Below are 8,257 nucleotides of genomic sequence, written 5' to 3' on the forward strand. Positions count from 1 at the left end.
CTCTTCAAATCCAGCTCTCTGCTGTGGCCTGGGAAAGCAGTACAAGATGGCCCAAATGCTTGGGCCCCTGCACCCACTGGGAGACCTGAAGAAGCTCCTGGCTCCTGGCTTCAGATTAGCCCAGCCCTGGCCATTGCAGCCATTTGGGGAGTAAACCAGTGGATGAAATACTGTTCTCTCTATCTTTCCCTCTCACTGTCTGTAACTGTGCCTCTCAAATAAATAAAATAATTAATTAAAAAAAAATAGAAATAGGCCAGCACCACGGCTCACTAGGCTAATCCTCCACCTGTGGCACTGGCACACCAGGTTCTAGTCCCGGTCAGGGTGCCGGATTCTGTCCTGGTTGCTCCTCTTCCAGTCCAGCTCTCTGCTGTGGCCCAGGAGTGCAGTGGAGGATGACCCAAGTGGTTGGGCCCTGCACCTGCACGGGAGACCAGGAGAAGCACCTGGCTCCTGGCTTCGGATAGGTGCAGTGCGCTGGCTGTAGCAGCTATTTGGGGAGTGAACCAATGGAAGGAAGACCTTTCTCTCTGTCTCCTTCTCTCTCTCTCACTGTCTAACTCTGCCTGTCCAAAAAAAAAAAAAAAAAAAAAAATAGAAAATCTGAAACTGTGTATTTAACTGACTAGGAAATCTAACAGATCTTGATTTCTTTAAATGCCTAGAAATTATTTTCTCAATTCCAAACATAGTAAGAAAATCAAAATCAGGCACCTGCTGTTATTTAAAAAAAAAAAAAAAAGAGTGGTTAGCTAAGATGCTCCATTACTTAATGTGAGGTTACGTCCCATTAAACTCTTTATCAGTTGAAAATATCATGAAGGCAGAACTGCATTTGATACCTCTAGCCTGCTTAGCCATGCCGTAGGGCGTCAGTTGTTTCCCTTGGGACCATGAGGCCGGCTGGGGGATGAGGTTCACTCTGCTGCTGTCCGGCATCACCCGGAGGTCAAAATTCCAAATTCCAAGGATGGTTTCTATCAAATTCCATCACTATTGCACCACCGTAACATGAAAAAAAAATCCTCAACAGGACCATTCTAAGTCATGGACTTCCTGTTTCTATACAGAGAAAGGATATGCAACCTTTATATAAGAGGAAATCCTGTCTCCTGCAGTAGCATAGCTAACCCTGGAGGGCATTCTGTGGAGTGAAATGAACCGGGTGCACAAAGACAAACAGCACAGGATCTGTGCTCCACGGAGAGACCGACTGGCAGAGGCAGAGCTCTGGTCAGGCTGGGGGACTGAGGGGAAGTGGGCTGAAGGCGGTCATGTGTGTTGGGTGCTCAGAACAATAGGTGATGCATAGCAAGAAGACAGATTTTTAGTTAGACAAGAGGAGTGAGTTCAAGAGAGCTGTCGTACACCAAGGGGAGGCCAGGTAACAGCAATACATTGTGTATTTGAAAATGAGCAGGTTCTAAGTGTGCTCACCACAAAACATAGGTAGATGAGATAATGCCTGTGTTAATTAGCTTGACTTAGCCACAGTGCAGACGTACATCAGAAACATGTCCTACACCATAGATATATACCATTTTAAGTATTTATTTTCACTTACTTTAAAGCGAGGGGAGAACGTGCTGTCTTCCCTCTGCTGGTTCACTCCCCAAATTCGTAACAACCAATTCAGGACCAGGCAGAAGCCAGGGGCTGGGAGCTCCGACTGGGTGTCCCATGTGGGTGGCAGGAACCCAAACGTTTGGCCCATCATCTGCTGTCTCCCAGGCACGTTACCTGGCTGATGAGTCGGAAGCATGGAGCAGCTGCGACTAGAAGCAGCCCTGTGGTCCAGGATGCCAACGTGGCAAGTGGTGGCTTAGACCACTGGGCCACACTGCCCGCCTGCCCCGTTGTGGTCATTTTGAACAGAAACGTGTACATCTTCTTTATTCATTGAAACAAACTTTTTTTTCACTTTGACTCAAATCCTCATAAATACAATTTTAATGGACATATTAAATTCCATCATTTAGATGTACCTTAAACATTTCCTCTTCATTAGACATTTCATTGTTAGCTTTTTGGAGGGTAGATGAGGGGCTATGGTAAGTATCATATGGATGAAAATAAGCAAAATACTAATACCCTCCAATCTTTCTGATTCTCAATGTCACATTGCACTAAAGAAGAACCATTTCTGGGGGAAAAATTTCCAAAATAACCAAAGCACAAAGAGAAGTCAGCGTGTGCATACAAGAGTACCTTGGAACTTCCAAACCTCAAGAGGGTCAGAGCTTTCTTGCAGGAGAGCTCAAGTTTAGCCATGACCTTGGCACTTAAGGGAGTGAAGGGAAACAGTTGTCATAGCAGCAGGGAGAAGGTCAGACCTTCCTTTTGTTGCACCCATCTCTGCCACAGCGCTCGAGGGGGCAGGGTCTGTGGGCTCTGATCTGTGAGGGAGAGAGTGGAAGCCGAGCCATTTGAGGAGGTTGTGGACTTCTCATGATTTCAAGATAACAGACAAGCTGAGTTGGGCATCAGCCTGGGCCTTGCCATGGAGTCCCAGTCCAGCATTGGATCCAAAATGCAAGCTAGGGCGGTGCAGACCGCCTGTCGGGGCAGTCATCCGGATGACCTCCAAGGACAGGGAGCCCAGGCCTGTGCTAGCCCAGGTCACTCGTTTGGTGGCAAGGATGCTAAGGTGGCCTGATCCTGGCAGCTGCGGCTGGCTTCCGCTGAGGGGCCTACAGCGGCCGTGCCACCCCTCACTCAGGCTGCACGGTGGTCCAGGGTGCTCCCGCCCCGCTCCAGGGTCTGGAGCATCCCCTCAGAAAATCCTTGGGGGATTTTTGGTGTCCACTTTTCAAAGATCCATCTGAACACAACCTGCATATTCAAATTAGTCTGGAAGCGTACCCCAGGTTCCTTCAGGTCATCCCTGTAAGGGATTGCAGTGGGGCTGTCGTTGACATAAGTGCTTTATGTGTTTCGTTTTGCTCATCTTTATTCCTTTATGTCAGCAACGAAAATCTCGTGTCACACTCAGTGAGTGAATCTGGCGATGCAGCAAAACCACCGAGCAATGGTTTCCAAATGAGGCACAACAGAGTCTTCTCCCCGGGCTGTGGTAGTGCCCCTAGAGGAGTGCAAGTACTTTGCCCCTCTGAATAAATAGGAAAAACTCGAATAACATGACGCATGTGAATAAGTGAAGCTCTTCTTTTCCATGGTCTCTTCCCCAGCGTGGTGAGCTACTGGAAATGTAATCAAGAAGCGGCACGAGATAGGATCGAGCAAATAGAATAAGACTAGCAAGAGATATATGGATCCTTAGCAGACTTTGCAAACAACCTTATTGAGGTGTACTTGATCTATAAAACACTGTTCACATTTAGTAAACACCACTTTGGAGATAAATATCTACCCTGAAACCCTCACCACTATTGACTCTGTAAACATGGTCCGCCACTCCTTTGCCATCAAAGGCTTCCTCTGTCTTCTCCATTTATTATTATTTGGTAATAAGAACACAGCCGATATCTACCTGTTTAGCACAAGTTCTACCCGCTTAGCTCAGCATCCACCCAGTTAAGAAATTTTTACATCTCTGATATTATTTAGTAGGCGGCTAGGAACCATTTACCTTGTGTAACTGACAGATAAATGGATAATAGATCTTTAAGCAAGTGTCTTTTCTCTCTCTCCAAATAGCAACTAGAGAGAGTTCTTATCAAGTAGGAAAATCTGGTCTCTCTTTTGCTCACAACTAAATAGTGAGGTGTTTTGGAGGCTTCTAGAAACTTGAGTGACAGGAAGGACACCCAGAAGGACCTCGGCAGGCTGGACAGGTGTGGACATGTGGGTTTAACGCGGGATGTGGATCTGCAACACCCTGGAGAGTGAATGTGGACATTTTAAAACATGCGGAAGCCTCTGTGTTGAGCAGTGCAAACCTTGAGCAAACAAAAGCAGGTGCAGAGGTCACTGCTGTGCAGGGAGAGAGCAGCCAGCATGGGGCTGGAGAAAAGGGGTCAGCCCTGCCCGTCAGAGGAGGTTAATCTACTCAGGCTAGGGACTTGGACAGGGGGCTGGCGACCAGAGGGCAGGGAAGGCAGCCACTGTGGGCGCCAGCGAAGGAGATGAGTTTGTGGTCCTGCCGCAGATTCTACAAGGGGCTTGACGGTACCCTGGCTTGTCTAAATCACCCAGTGACCCTGCAAGAGGAGCGTGGAGGTGTTGACTAATTCTAGAGGAACTGGGGCAAGCTAGTAAAAAAAAACATGCCTAAGGTTACCCAACCTGAAAATGTCCCCACAATCTGGTTTCCCAGTGCCCAGCCCCCTCCCTGCTGTCTACCCCTTCGAAGCGTCTGGATGTGGCCTGGGGGCTATGGGAGGCTCTGGTTGGAGACTGGGCAGGGGAGAAGCTGGAGAGTGTCTGTCGGCTCCAGGGCCCACGTCTAAGACGCAGAAGTTTGTTTTCCATGTTCATTCTGTACCTTTCTCTAAAAGTGACAAGGAAACCTGCACATTGCAACTTCATTCCAGGCAAGCATGAGTCCTCCCAGAGGAGGGTGTACAGAGGCCCCCGCAGCTGCTGTGCACCCCTTCCCGCCGCCACCTGCACCTGCGGCTCCACACCAGCTGCCCCCCAGGATCCTGGAGCCCACTTGTCTGCAAACACACAGAGCCCGTGGGATCCTTCCAGCTCCCATAGTGAGTCAGGACCAGCTCTGGGGCACGGCTCAGGGATCTGCGAGGCTCCCCGAGGAATACCTGGGACCACACCCCTGTTCTCCCCCTCCCTCGCTGTCCTACTTCCTGATCTCCAAAGCACAGAGTGGTCTAAAACACAGAGGAATGTTATTTCTTGCTCATGTAGTACCTCTGAGTGTTAGGACCTGTTAGGCCGCTGAGACCCAGAGAAACCGGGCGCTGGTAGATCATCTAGAAATGATGGAACTGCAATTGCCTGGCATTCGGCTCTTACAGGCACCTCGCCTGGGCCATTCCTAACTGCTGAGACAACGCATCGTAAATAAGAGACTTTACCCCCCGCCCCCGGGCCTCTGCGCTCCCAGTCCACCTTATCAGGGTCCTGGTGACTGTTCTGCACGTTTGCAGGGCTCCCCAAGGAAGCAGCATAAATAAGCCCACTGCCCACGGTCAGGTCCAGAGGCTGAGACCTGGCTTCAGCCTCCCCGCCCGCTGTCCAGGCAGGCTACGATCCCATGACAAACTCCGCTACGCTGTCCTTTCTACAGCAAAGATCTGTTCTGCTTTATCTGGCCATCTCCGTGCCTCCTTCGAACCCTAAAATCCGAAAACCTAGCACAGAGAACTTCCGGCACTTTTCACATTGGGATTCAGGTAGCACAAAAGCTGGCATCCAGGGCCACCAGGTTTACAGCTGCATCTCCCCAGAGCAAAGGGGCGGAACATGAAAGAAGGGCCACAGGGGTCTTAGAGGCCTGCGTGGAACAGCCAGATCACGTCTGTCTCCAGTCTGTTGTGAGAACTCAGTGTTGGGGCTACACACAAATGCAAGAGGGGTGGGAAATGTCTCCCTGGGCTCTCAGAAGCCACCCAGGCTCTCACAGATGCACGTTGTTGATCAGGGAAGAACAAGCTACAAGGAGGAAGAGACGCTGACGCACCATGATCACCACTGATAACAGCAACACAGTTACAAAAACATGATAAGAAGAGCTGTTGCCTGGGGCGGGAGTTTGGCCCAGGAGCTAAGTCGCTGTCTGAGACACCTGTGTCCCATGTCGCAGTCTGCATTCTGCAGCCACCTGCTAAACCAGACCCTGGGAAGCAGCAGCGATGGCTCAAGTCATTGGGTCCCGGCCGCCCATGTGGGAGACCTGGATTGAGTTCTTGGTTCTTCTCGCAGCCTAGCCCTAGTTGTTGGAGGTATTTGGGCATTGAACCAGAGGCTGGGAGCTCCGTCTCTGTGGCTCTCTCTCAAGTAAATGCTTCAACAAAAATTTATAGAATAACTGCTGTGTGTTGGCAACGTGCCAAATGTTTGATCCCGCATTCGGATGTTTCACAGGTGCAGGTTAAAGCCGTGGAGAGCCAAGGACTCTCTCAGTCTGTTTTCCGTCTCTAATAAGGACTCCAAAGACTGGATCAATCTGAAATAAAAGGCATTTATTTTGGCTCATGGGGATGGCCCTCCATTGGCTGTCCTGGGGCAGTACAGTATTTAGTCCTAATCACCTCCCCCAAACCCCTACCGCCACCCCCACCACCACAGTTGGGTTAAGTCTACCCTCTCAGTACCTAGCGATATCGGATTCAATTGCAACGCGAATTTCAGAAGGGACAAACTATTTTTCTAGCCCTAGCAATGACCGGCCATGTTTGTACAGCTGTCAAACAGATGGCAGAGAATAGATTGTTTCCTAAGCCTGTGCTGTTAACACCAGACAGAACAAATTCTTTATTATTATTATTATTTTAAAGTCAGTTACAGAGAGAGGTAGAGCCAGAGAGAAAGGTCTTCCATTCACTGGTTCACTCCCCAAATGACTGCAATGGCCAGAGCTGGGCCGATCCAAAGCCAGGAACCAGGAGCTTCTTCAGGTTTCCCATGCAGGTGCAGGGGCCCAAGGACTTGGGCCATCTTCTACTGCTTTCCCAGTCCACAGCAGAAAGCTGGATCGGAAGTGGAGCAGCCTGGACTCAAACCAGCGCCCATATGGGATGCTGGCACTGCAGGCCGGGACATTAACCCACTGCACCACAGCACCGGCCCCTGGACAGAACAAATTCATTACAGCAACTTTTCCCTTTCCAAGTGAGCTAAGAAAATTTCAGCATCAGATTTCAAGATCACCCAAGCATGGGGAATAGCAAGATTCTGTCACGTGATTCAAAGACAGGAAAAGAGACTTCTGTCCACTTGGACCTCAGGACAGACTGTCAATGGGTCACCTGCCCCACAGATCCAAGAGTGAGGCCAGACGCAGCCCTGGGAGATAGGGAGAATTATTTCACGTTTGTCAGATTCTCTACAATCTAAGAAGGGGCAGCCACAAGGAAAATCTTCCTGAGATGCTGGCTGAAGAGGTCAGTTTGAAATCTGAGCGAGAACAAAGAAAGCAAAGGGATAGAGAGTGGGGTGGGCACAGGTGTGATGTGTAGACCTGGGCAGAAAGACAAGGTTAGCACCGGGAAACTGGAAAGGCTGTGTGGACCACAGGAGGGAGAGAAGTGACCCAGCCTCGCCTGCAGTGCTGGCATCCCATATGGGCACCAGTTTGAATCCCGGCTGCTCCACTTCTGATCCAGCTCTCTGCTGTAGCCCAGGAAAGCAGCAGCAGATGTCCCAAGTACTTGGGCCCCTGCAATCGTGTGGGTGACCAGGAAGAAGCTCCTGGCTCCTGCTGTCCAATCGGCCCAGCTCCAGCCATTTGGGGTGTGAACTAGTAGATGAAAGACCTTTCTCCCTGCCTCTCAAATAAGTGAATGAAAATCTTAAAAAAAAAAAAAAAAAAAAAAAAAAAAACAGGCCAAGCCATGGACATTTCATTGACAAGAACACAGTCACATGAGGCACACACAATGATGTTCACTGCTGTTAACCATTAGGGAAGCCTAAGTTAAAACTTCCCTATGATGTGGCTGCATTCCTATCAGAATGACTGAAATAAAAAGTAGTAAAAAAAAAAAAAAACCCACAAAATTCTGGCAAAGATACAGAGTAGCTGGATCAGCCACACATTGCTGTGGGGAACATAAAGTAACAAAGCCACTCCAGAAAAACAGAAGGCAGTTTGTTACAAAACGAAACATGCCTACTGCACAACCCAGCAGTTACACTTCTGAGACATTAATCTAAGAGGAAGCATTTGAAACTGAATTGCAGCCCGCATGTGATAAGATCCCTAAAGGGCACTCATACCAAGCTGCTTTCATGGGTGAGTACCCACGTCACCTGCTCCGGTCATGGCACTGCCGGGACCTCGGAGCGTCCCCCGGTGCTTCTTCCCAGGCAGCAGCCGCTCGCACAGAGCTCGTTACACTTTTATTTCTATCACCGCCGATTTTGACCATTCTCTTTTTGTTTTTTAAGATTTATTTATTTGAAAGACAGAGTTACAGACAGAAGGAGAGAAAAATGGGTCTTCCATCTACTGGTTCACTGCCCAAATGGCCACAATGGCTGGAGCTGAGTTGACCTGAAACCAGGAGCCGGGAGCTTTTTCTGGGTTTCCCACATAGGTGCATGGGACCAAGGACTTGGCCCATCCTCCGCTGCTTTCCCAGCCACGTTAGGGAGCAGAATTCAAAGTGGT

This window comes from Oryctolagus cuniculus, chromosome 10 (genome assembly GCF_051225735.1).
Source record: "Oryctolagus cuniculus isolate XC-2025 breed Fujian yellow rabbit chromosome 10, ASM5122573v1, whole genome shotgun sequence".
Classification (NCBI taxonomy): domain Eukaryota; kingdom Metazoa; phylum Chordata; class Mammalia; order Lagomorpha; family Leporidae; genus Oryctolagus; species Oryctolagus cuniculus.